The 14,686-nt window shown below is 51.3% G+C and overlaps 1 pseudogene; it reads right to left on the reverse strand.

Moving 5' to 3' along the window:
- The window catches only part of LOC132501353 (hypoxanthine-guanine phosphoribosyltransferase-like), a 35,972-nt pseudogene extending 24,275 nt beyond the window's left edge, over positions 1-11,697 (reverse strand).
- Positions 11,698-14,686: the final 2,989 nt, after the last annotated feature.

Consider the following 14,686-nt stretch of genomic DNA (forward strand, 5'->3'; position numbering starts at 1 on the left):
CACCTGGTTAAGATACAATGAGAAGAATTCAACATCACTTCACGGATATTCCTGCCAAAAATGGATAATCTGAATTGAATCGTGAGGAAACATCAGACAAACCCACACTGACAGCCATTCTAGAACATGATAACTGGCCATGGAAGTCAAGACAAGACTGGACTGTTACAGACTGAAGGAGACTGAAGGGACAATGACAACTCAGTGCAACACACAATCTTGACTGGATCCTTTTGCCATGGAGATATTGTCAGGACGATTGGTGAAGCTTAATAGGTCTGAACAGTTGATGGCAATAATGTTGAGTTTACGATTTTGATGATTGTCTCGTGATTATTGGGGAGAATGCCCTTGTTTGTTGTAAATACAAAATAAAGCATGTGTCAGCAATTCATGCTCAAGTGGGTCTGGGGTGCCTAAGATCTTTATACTTGACAACTTCTGTGTAAGTTTCACATTGTTTAAAACAAAACAAGAAACCATAGGTGTATAAAACAACTGGTCCCTATTCTTCAAAAAGGTCTATGTTACAAAAGGCAAAGAAAAGTTGATAAATTGTTTCCAGCTAAAGAAGACTAGCAAGAACTTGAAAACAAAATGCAATGAGTGATACAGGATTAGATCTTGGACCATTAAAAAAATAATAATATAAAGAACATTACTGGAATAACTGGCAAATTTTGAATAAGATCTGAAGATTATATAATAGCATTGTATCAATTTTAAATTTCTTGATTTTTTTTTTTTTTTTTTTTTTTGCGGTACATGGACCTCTCACTGTTGTGGCCTCTCCTGTTGCGGAGCACAGGCTCCAGACGCGCAGGCTCAGCGGCCATGGCTCACGGGCCCAGCCGCTCTGCGGCATGTGGGATCTTCCCGGACCGGGGCACGAACCCGTGTCCCCTGCATCAGCAGGAGGACTCTCAACCACTGCGCCACCAGGGGAGCCCAAATTTCTTGATTTTGATCATTGCACTGAGGTCATATAGGTGAAGGTCTCCTTTCTTAGGAAATACTGAAGTATTTAGGAATAAGGACGCATAGTGTCACTTATTCTCAAATGCTTCAACAACAATAATTTTATAAATACATAGGGAAAGAGAAAGCAAATGCAGCTAAGAAACGAGTATACTGGAGTTCTTTGTACTATTCTTGCAACTTTTCCATAAATTTGAAATTATTTAAAAATAAACTTTAAAAAATAATGTAAAAAATGAAATATAAAACCTAATGTACACAAGTGAAACACACACAAGAAAAAGACACAATGCATATTTTGTGAGAACATATAATGACAAAGATATACACAGTAAACAGAACCCAATGGTTCCTTACTGGGCCAGGGAGGAGAATGAAAGTTTGCAGGCTAAAGAGAATAAATAAAACAATTTTTAAAATTTTATTTTATTTATTTATTTTTGGATCTGTTGGGTCTTTCTTGCTGCGCGCGGCTTTCTCTAGTTGCGGGGAGTGGGGGCTACTCTTCATTGCTGCGCCCGGGCTTCTCATTGCAGTGGCTTGTCTTGTTGCAGAGCACAGATTCTAGGCGCGTGGGCTTCAGTAGTTGTGGCACGCAGGCTCAGTAGTTGTGGCTCGCGGGTTCTAGAGCGCAGGCTCAGTAGTTGTGGCACCCAGGCTTAGTTGCTCCGCGGCATGTGGGATCTTCCCAGAGCAGGGCTCCAACCGGTGTCCCCTGCATTGGCAGGCAGATTCTTAACCACTGTGCCACCAGGAAAGTCCCAACAATTTGTTTTTTTTTTTTAAGATTGGAAGGAGGGCTAAAGGAACAACTGCCAAATTTCTCACCTCACACTTTTGAGGAATGGGGTGGGATAGGAGTGGAGGCAAGCATGAAGAGGGGAAACATCAGAAAAAAGCCACACTGTTTCATGTTTTCTCTTTATATTCTGGAATTGTTTGAATTGTTTTATGATATAAAGGACATTCATGTATTATTTATGTAAATTTTTCAACAGAGGAAACAATGGTGAAGCGTCCACATAATATCTAGACAGCTGTTAAGAATGAGACAGAGTTCCATCCACTGACATGTGAGAATGCCATGGCCTTTTGCTGGTTTTCTTTTTTTAAGAGCAGTTTGTAGAGTAGCAGGGATAATACGAATCATTATTACAAAAAACATATAAATAGTTGGCATAAGCAACATTGTAACTATCAGCCATACTACTTCTGGAGGGAGGATTAAGGCGCGGAACTTGTATGCACTTCAGTCTGATTATTTTACAATAATTTCATTTTAACTTATGATGTTAACCACATAATACATGAATATATTCTTATTGTGGCAAAAAATCAAGTAATATATGTGTTGCTTTTAAGATACATATTACTGTAGCTAAGGGAAGGAACTGTTTCTTAAAGGACAATTGGTATTTTTAAATAAGGAAATGTGAGCTCCTTTCAACAAAACGCCATTTTTACAAATAATGACTAAGTATGCCTCTCTTAACATCGCATTCATTTAAAATAGTGCAAATGCTCAATGATGAGAAAGGTTTCCAATTCCATTGGAGGGGGTGGTGAGTCTCACCTTTCCGGACTCTCCCACCCACGTTCTACACTCCTGCAAAATATAAGCCACTACGCCCTCTCCAAACCTACAAAGCTCTCCCAGCGCCCAGCTGGTGCACGCGAAGGTCACTTTGTCCTTCCCTCAGTTTCTACCTGACACCCCTGCCTGAGACTGTCTGCTGTCACCTCCACTTTGAAGCCTGACCAGGCTTTTTTTTTTTTTTTTTTTTGCGGTACGCGGGCCTCTCACTGTCGTGGCCTCTCCCGTTGCGGAGCACAGGCTCCGGACGCGCAGGCTCGGCGGCCATGGCTCACGGGCCCAGCCGCTCCGCGGCATGTGGAATCTTCCCGGACCGGGGCACGAACCCGTGTCCCCTGCATCGGCAGGCGGACTCTCAACCACTGCGCCACCAGGGAAGCCCCCCTGACCAAGCTTTTTTCAGGCAGGGGAGGAACCCCGGCCTTCTCCCTACCCCAGAGCTCCCAAGCCTCGTCTTCCCTCTCCTGGAGAGCTTACCACTTTGCGCAGCAATTCCTGCTGCGGGAGCCTGTCTCAGCAGAGCTTTGGGACGCAGGGAAAAGGCTTTAAGGCCTGACCACCAGCACCACGTCCAGCCCATAATGACCCGAAAATAAATGCCTGTACAAATTGCTTTGGAAAGTGGTTTGGCAATACATAAGAGCAGTGAAAATGTCCCTATCCTGTTGTCCCAGTAAGGATCCTGAAGAAATAAACCTTCCCGAAAGAGAAAGCTATATATTTGATCATTTTGGTTTCAGCATTATTTTAATGCTGAAAAAGTGGACACGCTGGGATATCTAACAATTGAATGGCTCTTTTACACAGTAACATAATATTACGCAGCCATTGAAAAGTATACTTATAGGGACCATAGCGCCTGACAAATATGTAGGCGAGACCTGAAGTAGCAAAGGCTGAATAAAAACTACATGTTCACCATGACTAAAATGACGTAAATTAAATGTGCAGTGAAAAAACACTGCCTCTTTTCCCTCCTTTTTTAAGGAATGAGGAGGAGGATTTTAGGTTTGGGCATAGGGATTTTTTTTTCTTCTTTAAATTATATTACCGTTGCTGTAACCTTTTGAACAGTGTGCAGAGGTTGAAAGCGGCATTAAGAAGAGTCTCAACATTGTTTACATGATTTAAAAACCGAAAGAGGTATTTTCACTTGGAGGAACGCATTTTGCACCTTGACCGGCCAGTGGGGGCCAGGGAGCAGGAATGAGATTCCCAAAGCCTTTCAGAACAGAGCCAGAGCCACCTAGTGCACCTGGACGCAGCGGTAGGAAAGGGACCCCTTGACCACTACCCACCGACCCCGCACCCGCGACCAGAGTCGGGTTGGGCGGAGCTGAATGTCAGTTGGTTGAGTGAGTGGGATTTCTCCAGCGATCGGTCCCTTTAGACCGGCTCCCAGCCTGCTTGTCCCCACCTAGATCAGCCGATCTGCCGACCAAATCGAAAGATTCAAGAGAAATTGGGGGAAAGGCGGATCACCGTCGGCGGAGACCCGGCGGCGCTTTGTTTGGGTCGCGCGCGGCCTCCAGCTTTCCGGCCCCGCCCTTTCCCCCTCTCCGTGACCCGGGCTCTGGCTCCCGGGCTCCTGGGACCCAGTTTTCTTGGCTTCTCTCCCCTACCTGCCGGCTTCGTCCCCGCTCTCTTTCCCTTTCTGCCATCTTCACACACCCACCCTCCACCCTCCATCTCCACCCAGTCCAGCACCGCCTTCACCATCACCGTCGCCCCAGGACTGGCAAACTTTGCCCCTGAGGAGCGGACTTTTCTGTAGAGTTCTCCGCGGAAAATCCAGAACCCAATCCAGAGAGGCCGGTTTTCGTGGAGATCAGGACATATGCCTGAGCATCCCGGCTCCCTCTCTCCCGACGGCGCCGGCCTCGCCCTTGGGGAAGGGAAGGCGAAAGGCCGAGGATGGGGAAGGGAGAAGCAGGTCCCTGGGGAAGGAGTGACAGAACGTGGGGACACTGGAGATGGCGACAGGGGCGGGGCCACTTCCACCAAGTGACTCAGAGCCATCCGTCGTCTGTTTATCTACCAACGCCAGAATTTGAGTGGATCACCCACTTCGCATCACGCAATATCCCCAAGTTTATTCTTCACCAGCATCCAAGAGATCTTTCAGGAGAGCGAACTCAAGTAATGTATGAATACATTCTCATTCTTCTTTAAAAAAAAAAAGGTTCAAGTCAGGGGCTCGCTGAATGACACACACACCTCCAACACTCACTTCTTTCGGGGAAGAGCTGTCTCGCTCCGCTGTCCCTCCAGCTCTCCCTTCATACACTTTCAGGATTCACAGAAGTGTGGGCTGTGGGTGGTGTTTATCTTTACACATAGGTGTGACACTCCGCAATTGTTCCTTAGCAGAGGCCGCAGAAATCTGCCGCGGGAAGAGAGAGAGCCCCGCAAGAAATTCCTTAGCACAGCTCTGAGGAGTTTGTTGAACTATTTGCGTAAGAGATGTTCTTACCTTGCCAGAAAGAAAAAAAATGTTTATTAAAAATGGGTTTAAATATAAAAGAAAATAAAACATCTAAAAGAAAAGTAGGCTAACCCTGTTCCGCAGATACACGTGCGCGCATCGAGAGATCAGATACATTTGCTCTTTATTCATTGAAATTGTCTCGGGCGGGTCTCCGGGCTCACCTCCCTGCCGGCTCATTCCCTGAGGCCGAGCCTCAAGCTCGGCGGGGTGCTCGTCCCGCGGCCGCCCGAAGGCGAGGCCTGCCCCGGGGAGCCCGCCCAGCCCCTCCGCGCCCTCGGACCTCTGGCTTCCCGGTCCAGCCTCCCCGCGATCGCAGTGCCCCCGCTGCCGTTCCCGCGCCCGGCCCGGAGCCCGCCTCTACCGAGGACCATGACCTCGCACGGACCTCGTCGCCTCGTTTAGCTCTCCCTGACCTGCTTTTGAACCCGCTAATCCTGTCCCGAACTCTCGCCCCGTGGCGATCCCTCGCCCCGGCCCCGGCGCGCTAATTCCCGCTGACCCCGCCGCCCCGCCGCCACTCTCCGCTCTCCCGGCTTTGAAGCGCGCCGAGGGTTGCGGGTCTCCGAAAACCGGGCGCTTTGATGCGCTGCTTACCACCGCCCGGCCTCGCCCTGACCCACGCTTACGCGCCCTCCGAACGCAACAGCCGGGCGTTGCATTCTTTCCTTCTCTTGCTTTCCCTTGTTTCCCCTTAGATTAATTCGTTTCTTTTAGAAATCTATCAGACCCACAAAGATCAAAATTTTAGGTAACACCCTAAACTGGCGACGCTGTGGGGAAGCCACAAGAGGCTGGCAAGCAGTGAGGGCTCAGAAAGGGTAAGGCAGAGGCGGGCTTCCAGGAGCAAGTGCTGGGCCTCGGGCGAAGGCGGAAAAGGCAGGACCAAGAACAGAGGACAGTGTGACTTAATTCCTTTTTTAAGGCTGGGGTGGGTAGATATTTGTCCGATACGGGGCAACAACTTGGGACTTCCAGCGATGGGGCTGAGGGTCTGGAAGACACTCACTTGTCACTTTATAATCCTTTGTGCTGTTTAGAATTTTTTCCCTCAGATGCATGTTTTCCTTTCTGAAGATCAAACTGATTGTTTAAAGTGTTAATGAAATTAGTGCACACCGTATGCACTTACAAACACAAACCCACTTGCACACCCAAGGCGTGGGTCCACATGTTTGTTTGGGGGGGGGTTGTTTATATGCTTGTTTGTTTTGTTTTGTTTCATTTGTTTTGTCAGCCAACTGAACCGGACACGAGACCATGTGTTCCCTTTCTTGGCCCTTCATTTAGTATAGAGCGGCTGAGGCTGCTCTAAGGTGTCTCTTTAAGGAGAGTTATTTTCAGAGGCGGTTCTCTAGCCAGGAAAACAAATCAGTTGGCATGCGTATCTCTGTGAACCACCAGGTGGAGTGACCTCGCAAGATCAAACTCCAAGGTCCCCTGTCCTGACCGTGGAGATTTGTGTCTGTTCGGTTCGCAACTGTCTCCCAGTGCCTTGCACAGTGCCCGGCATATAGTAGTAGCTCAATAAATATTTGTTGAATGAAAAATATTCCAAAGAGTGTGTCAGCAGCTCCTAGAGAATTGCTCCCAGTAGATATAAATTACTGGCGCCATCTCCGGAGTAAGGGGCCAGGCTCCCTAAGGGACGATCACGGGATCACGAGGGAGTCTCGGCTACTGGTCAGGGCATTCTCAGCATTCCCACAGAGGCCACCCAACACCCACTGCCAGGAGGCTCCTCCCCCTTCCCTTCGGAAGTCCTTTCCCTGGGTCAGGTGATGGAGAATTCCTCCAGCCTCACCCTACCCCTGTCCCTAGGTAATCCCGTCTTTCGCCGCACTCCTAACTGGACCCAACCCACCCAGAGAGCAAGGAAGCCTCGGGCCCGCCAGGTAGGGGAGACTCCAGAGCCAAGGTGGCCACGGAAGGCGTGCCAGCGACACCGCTCTTCCTCGCTTCCCTGCCAAGCTCAGTCTGGAACCCCACCTACAGGTGACACTGATCGCAAATGATCACTTTTTGGGACAACAGGGCCCAAGGCTCGCGGGTTCCCCTGCGCTGGGAACTGGGGATCGGCGTAGCTGGTGACCTTGAATGTGCAGCGTTCCGGAGGGCGCAGCCAAGACAAAAAGGCACCTGTCTACACGATAAGTCGCTGCCGGCCAGCTACCCGAGGCACAAAGTCGGAGAGGGAAGACGAGCAGCTAGCTGCCCTTGATGGAAGCATGGAAACGAAACGCTTCTTCAAACCTATTCTAACAACATTTAAGAAGTTGTTTTTCTAGGTTTGTTTGAATGGCGTCATCCCACAAATTTAAAAGAAATCAAACGGTATAAAAGGCAGTCCCTGGGCCGCTGCCGCTCTCTCCTGGGTGTGCCTCGTGGGAAGTGCCCGGGAAAGGGTGAAAGACCTGGACCCTGCCCACCGCGAAGCCCCCTGCCTCTAGGCAGGACTGGGAACCTTCCGGGCTCGTGCAGCTCTTCCTCACCGCATCCCTGAGTCGTTCCTCCCTGGGCGTCGGGAAAGGCCGCCGGGAGGCTGGCGATCGGGAGAATCTGGCTTGGGAGCCACAAATGCCACGCGTGGCACTATAAACACGCAAAGCTCGGCAGTGTTGGCGCCAGGGCTCCGAGCTGGAGGACTGAAGGCAGGGCTGAGCCCGGGTCTCACCGCTCACTGTCTTCTCTCAATGGCCGCTTTTGAAGGAAGGTTGGGCTACAGCAGAAAGATTTCTGTCCCGCGGCTCTGGCAGCGAGTCTGGTTTCTCTGCACCCCGACGCCGACTCCAACCCTGGAAGCTGGGGTTGAGGGCCTAGAATCTGGGCTCACAACCCACAGAGCAGACAACCTCCCCCTGTCCCCCTGGGCAGCGCGAGGAGAAGGACAACTACCAACTAGTGCTGAGAGTGGGCTCTGGGCTTTAAGTCTTAAACGATAAAAAGAAAGCGTCAATATTCTTTCCTCCGGCACCCACAGAGTGCCAGACCCTGGATAAAGTGCTCTACACAGACTAACTTACTCCTCATAACAGCTTCAGGTGGTTGGTACTAATATTATCCCCATTTAAGGGATGAGGACACTGAGGCAGAGAGAGGTTAAACACCCCATTAAGAATGAGTTCTCAGTAGAGCCAGGATTCCAACCCTGCCTAGCAGAGAGCCAAGGCTCTGAATCTTTACTCCAGAGTCTAAAATTCCTACAAGCCTCCCAGTCCTGCCTGGCCCCCCTCTTTAGACAGAAGTAGAAAGGACGCTTCTGGAAGGTGATCGATTAGCTGGGGACACACAGCCAGTGGATGGCTCTTCCCTGAGCCTCACCAGTCTCCTCCATCTGCTCCCAGAAAACTTCCTCCCTCTTCTGGCCAAGCAGGGCACCCTAGGCCAAGGGAGCACCCACATTCTCACCCAGGTAAAATGGAAACAATCCAGATGTCTATCAGTAATGAATGCATAAACAAATGTGGTATAAACGTACAATGGAATGTTATTTGACCATAAAAAATGAAGTGCTGATACATGCTACAACATGAATGAAACTCAAAAGATTAAGTGAAAGAAGCCAGTCACAAAGGTCACATATTATATTATGATTCCATTTATATGAAATTTCCATACTAGCCAATTCCATAGAAACAAAAAGTAGACTTGTGGTTGCTTAGGGCTGAGGGGGGATGGGAAGTTATGGGTGATAGATAAAGGTACAGGTTTCTTTTTTTTTCCATTTTTAAATTGAGATATAATTGACATATAACATATTTGTTTCAGATGTTCAAGATATGATTCCATATTTGTATATATTGCAAAATGATACCACAATAAGTGTAGTTAACATCCATCATCACACATGATTACAATTTTTTTTTCTTGTGATGAAAACTTTTAAGGTTGACTCTCTTAGCAACTTTCAAATATACAATACAGTATCATTAACTATAGTCACCAACAACTTTCTTTTTGAGGTAGTAAAAATGTTCTAAAATTGACTGTGGTGATGTCTGCACTGTATATCTGTGCCTATACTATATATTTTAGAATACCTGTGAATATACAAAAACTATTGAATTGTACACCGTAAAGGTGTGAATTGCATGATATATTAATTATATCTCGATAAAGCTATCACCAAAACAGCAAAAACAAAACACATACGCAGGACTTCCCTGGTGGCACAGTGGTTAAGAATCCGCCTGCCAATTCAGGGAATACTGGTTCGAGCCCTGGTCCGCGAATATCCCACATGCCACAGAGCAACAAAGCCCGTGCGCCACAACTACTGAGCCTGTGCTCTAGAGCCCGCGAGTCACAGTACTGAGCTCACGTGCCACAACTACTGAAGCCTGTGCGCCTAGGGCCCCTGCTCCGCAACAAGAGAAGCCACCGCAATAAGCCTGCGCACCGCAATGAAGAGTAGCCCCCCCATCTCTGCAACTAGAGAAAGCCTGCGCCCAGCAATGAAGACCCAACACAGCCAAAAATAATAAAGAAATTAAAGAAAAAAAACACATACACGGTTCTAGGAGGTCAGTTCACTGTCCACATCAACCCAGGCTCTGCTCTGCCAGAGTCTGCATCCTCCAAGTCCAGATTTCCTTCAGTCACCACAGAGGCTACAGCTCCCTTCGAGGGTGGGTGCTTTGCCCCTCAGTCCAAAAGCCCCTCCCAGAAGCTCTGGCCTGGGAGTACTTTCCTGTGTTTGGGAGGGAGCTGGGTTCTCAGAGTGAAGGAAGAGTGAGGGCAAGAGATTTTTGCCTTGGCTGAGCCCCAAGATCCGGTGCCCAGGTTTGAATCCACTGTTTGACCTTGGTCTCGGTTTCCTTCTCTGCAAAATGCAGCAACTGAGTCACCACCCTAAGACTTGTGACTATTTCATGAAATTATGAGCCTAGCATAGCTTCGGACAGTTAACCACATATCCCTTGGTAGAAAAAAAAATGAAGGTGCAATTGTTTTAGGGGATGATCCAAATAAAATCAGAACGTGGTAGGCGTGAAGGGGTTTTGTTAAGAAAGAAGGAAAATGTTTTAGAAGATTCTCTCAAGTCACTGGTGTCTTTTCATTGATTTTAACTCCGTGTGCATGTCAGGATCGTAATTTCCAAAGACAGACAAGTAGAAGAGGGCACTCCTGCTGCAGCAGGGAGAGGGCTGAAGAGAAGAGGGAAAATAAGGGCTTGTGAGAGGCAGAGGGCGTGTGAGAGAGGATGGGGAAGCAGGATGGAGGGAGACGGCCATGGTCCAGAGGTTGGCCTGGTGGGGAGGACAACAGTGCAGGGAACTGATGGCCCAGAGAAGGGAGGAAAGCTGGAGAACCTGAAGGAGAAAAGAAGCAAATGGAGGAGGAAGAGGTGGCAAAATCATCAGAAGGTGGGGAGCAAGGAATATTCACAGAGAACTATGCGGGGAAGAGAAGCAGGAAGCCAAGAAACTTTTCTCGTGGAATCTGCCTGGAGGAAAGCAAATGGGAAGAGAAGATCGCCAAATCCTGAGTCACCAAGCTCCTGTCCTAGAACCTAGGGACACCCACCTAGCCCTACGTGGCCTTTTCCCTCACCCTTGGGTGGCCTCTACCCAAGAGAATCCTGAGTCCTATCGGGGGGACTTTTCAGATCAAGTTGGACACTTTGAGTTGGGTCCAGTTGTGTCCTGCCCAGGCCTATTCACCCTCTCTGATGCCCCTCCATGAAACTGCCCCCACCCTCCAGCCCCAAGCATGCTGGCTTCCCCTCCCCCACTCCACCCAAGGTCTTGGCTGAAACAACCATTTCTCATTCCCTGACCTGCCACCTCCAGGCCTTTACACCTGCCTTTCTCTCAGCCAGCAATGTCTGCTTCCCCCACTCTTGGCCCAGTTCAGTGGTTTCCAACCAAACTTCACCTGGAAGCCTTTCAAATATGGCGAGCCCTCTCACAACCAGATTTTAAGCCACTTGGTCTGTGGCCAAGCAGAAATTTTATTCTCTGAATTCTCCAGGTAATTTAATACATGGCAGGTGTTGAGAACTCCTTTGTGTCCTCCCTTAAGCCTTCCTGGCCCTGGGCCAAGGCCAGAGTCAAGGTACAAGCCACCCACTGTGTGGTAGGTATCTGGAGAATCTCATCAGACCTGATGAGGGTCACTCCAAGGGGCTCCTCCTTACATTCTGGCCAAACCCACAGCTTCCCCTGAGCAGCCCTCCCAGATAGAACCCTGGACTCACAGGCTCAGGAAAGGCATCAGCAAGTTCTACCAGGACTGGGATGGGTGGCAGAACTTGATGGCCCTGGAGCTCAAGACAGCCCAGCTGGGATCCCTGCCCAAGCAGAGGACGGGACAGAGCCAAGCAGGAGAGTGCTGCCTCGGGGAGGGTCCAGGCTGTGCCTAGGAGGTGGCTTTGGGAGTCCAGACCATACCCCAGGACGCAGAACTGGACAAGGTGGGGTGGGGGAAAGGATTCAGCAACCACCCAAGCTACCTAGAATGGGAAGCAACCAGGTGCCGGAGAGGAAATGTCAGGCAGCTGGACAGGCAGCCCCATGAGGTGGTGCAGCAGCAGGTGGTGCAGCAGGAGGTGGTCCCCCATCTCACCTGGACCACGGCCCTGGCCCAGCCCACTGGGGGTGACCAGTGCTCTCCCGACGGGGGTGACCTCCACCCCCATGGTGGGCACCTCTAGCACCCCAAGCATCCTGCTCCCTGCAGAATTCTCAGAGTGCAACACTGGCATCCAGCACAGACAAGCCTCAGTCGTCTTGTGTTGCCTGAAATAAGACAATGACACTGCAGTGACTGAGCCTGTGGGCAGCTATCGATCTAGGAGTGGCCTAAGCACTGGAATTTGCAGAGCCTCACTCTGGCCCGAGCACCTCTCCCAACATCCCATCATTAGAACTGCCCTCCTTGGGTTTCAGCACTGCTGATGTTCTCAGAAACAGATACATTTGATTGTGTTTTACAAAAATAATAATGCTCATTATAAACAACAACAACAACATCCCACCTCCTTTTAACATGCAAATCCCTCCCTACCTGGGGGTGGGACAGTGGCTCCATCCCTAATGTGCCAGTGCAGGGATCCAGCTCCCAGGCATGTGGAGTGGGGCACAGGTGGGTTGAGGGAAGGAAGTGATGAATGGGCTATTTCTACAAGCTGGGTCCTGTGCCCCCCAGCTGAGTGTCCTTCCCTGTTCACCCCAAATTCCCAGTGCCCTTCAGCTACAAGGAAACCCCCATCCCAGCAGTGATGGCTGAGCAGATTCAATCAGCTGGGGGAACTAGATTCCCTGGGGGCAGAGCAAATGCTGCCCAGGATCTGCCACGGACATTTGGGTAGGGCCCCAAAACCAGCGGGAAGAAAGGTGGACAGGAGATCCAGACAGAGGGTGAATCAGGGCAGAGGAAGACAGACCCCTTGAGACTGTAGGCACCAGGAATGGGCTGGAGAGATGCACAGGCTGAGAGAGAGGGAAGTGGCACGGTAGAGACAGAGAGGCCAAGAGGGAGGACAGGAAAGAAAAGGAAGCCATGTGGGGAAGGCATCTGAATTGGCTGTAAGCTCAACCCAGGCTCACCAGCAGTTGTGGGGGAGTGGCCTGGCCCCCAGCCTCAGCAAGGACAAGAGGCATGAGGAGTGGGTTGAGCTGAGACCAGAGGTCCAGGTCTGGAGACCTGGTCGGGTACGCCTGCCAGAGCACCCAAGGAATATGAAAGATGGAAGAATAACCAGACACAGGACCAGATCTTTGAGGTTCCAGGTTCTGAGCACCAGAAAGGATGCTGAAGGCTCCTGCCAGAGGCCAGAGCTGCAGGCCAACTGGCAGTGGAGGACTGGAGGGCTGGGCAGGCAGGTATAGGTAGCTCCTGGGGGAACCCAGGCTCTGACACCCATCCACCCACATACACACCTTGGCTCCCCTAGAACCCCACTTCTGATCCTAGAAAGCCCTGATGCTGGGTGTGGGAGGGGGCTGCTATTTACCCACAGGTGGCTAGGACCCAGCTCTCGGCAGCCCAGCAGCTTGGGAAGTCAATCTCACCCACTGAGTCGCCAAAAGGCATGGAGAAGTTGGGTGGGGAGGGACTGAAAGGTTCTTGGAGAAAGAGTGGAATAGGCTTACTCCCTGGCAAAGTAGCAGGAGTTGGAAGGAATTGGAGACTTATGGTACTGAGCCCGGCAAGGGGGTTCTTTCCCCAACTCAGGGGGTTCCTTGAAGAAACTCTCTGGAAACCTAGTCCTAAGGGGCATCTGAGGGGAGCTGGGGTTGGTGGCCCCTTCCTGATGACCCTCTCCCCACTTCATCTGCTGTGAGTGGAGAACCTGGACCACCACGTGTCCGAGGAACTCCTAGTGGCAAAGTGTCACCCGACTCCAGCCCAGGGCTCACCAGCTCTCTGTGCCCAGACCCGCTCATCCCCTAATGCCCAAGGCCACTAATTCCCGGGGACCTGCTGAGGCCGGAAGGGAGATTGACAGCGCAGATCGAGCTGGGCCTCGAGCTGCCAGGGCCCTCCGGAACCCCGGAAGAGACGGATCAGTACCTGCGGTTTGTCTACACTCAGCCGCCTCGGGACCAGAGCCAGTGAAAAAGCAGTTTAGGCTATCGCCCCGCCCCCAACCGGCTGAGATCGCCCCACATCTCCCAAGCTAAGGTTCTTCAATCACTTTACAAAAAGGGTAAGTGGGTGGGTGGGGGTAGAGAAGCAGAGGAAATTCTCGGGGTTCCGAGAGTCTTGGCCGGGTCGAGGTGTGTCAAACAGCGGTTGGAGACTGGCGGTGAGGGTGAGGGCAGCAGTCATAGGCCACGGGCCCTCTGGTCCCCGCTGCCCGGTGAGGAATCCCAGATCCACCTGGATCCTCGAAAATTCGCGCCAGGCGGACTCAGGATATCTGGAGCTCTGCGTCCCACTTACCCTCCTGGGTGGGAGGGTCCCGGCAGAGCCAAACAGCGTTCCAACCTGTCCGCAGGTGCGCGCGCACGCACGCGCGCGCACACACACGCACACTCAACAAGGCAGATCCTACACATCCCTGCCACGTGGCCATACAGAGCACTGGCGTTCCCAGCCTTCCTCAGCCGGGGCTCAGAGGATGTAGTCCGGCAGGGCACGGGTGGGAGCCCAGTGGACTCGCTTCCTGGGCGGGGAACTGGGCAGCCTAGGCAGTGTGCCCCAGGTGGGTTCAAGAGCCTGGGTTTAAGGATCGCCCAGGCCCCCGGATCGGCTTGGTCAAGGTCTCTGCTGGGCCAGAGCGCGGGATTGACGAGGAGCTCCAACCCACCACCATCCCCAGCCATACACACACGCACACCACAAACTCCACCTCAGGGAGCAGAAGCCCTGCTCTCCTCACTGGATCCCCGCTCGCACAATCACGGAGGCCGTGATCCCATTTCCCAGGCCTGCAGAGTAGAGACAGCCGGGACTTCTGCGGGACGCCAAATCCCTTACTGCCAAGAGAGAAGGAGAGGAAAGAAGAAAGGGCGCGGAAGGAAGACTGGGAACTCCCAAGAGTCAACCTGGGGCTGGCCTGTAGCCCCCTCCCATGCTCCCTGCCGGGCTCTCCCAGCAGACAGGAAAGGGGAGGCGGCCCCAACTTCCCAGGTCACGGTTCCACGGGACCCTGCGAGAGGCCACCAGCCTCTCTCTGAGAA

Source organism: Mesoplodon densirostris, chromosome 14 (genome assembly GCF_025265405.1).
Source record: "Mesoplodon densirostris isolate mMesDen1 chromosome 14, mMesDen1 primary haplotype, whole genome shotgun sequence".
In the NCBI taxonomy this organism is placed as follows: domain Eukaryota; kingdom Metazoa; phylum Chordata; class Mammalia; order Artiodactyla; family Ziphiidae; genus Mesoplodon; species Mesoplodon densirostris.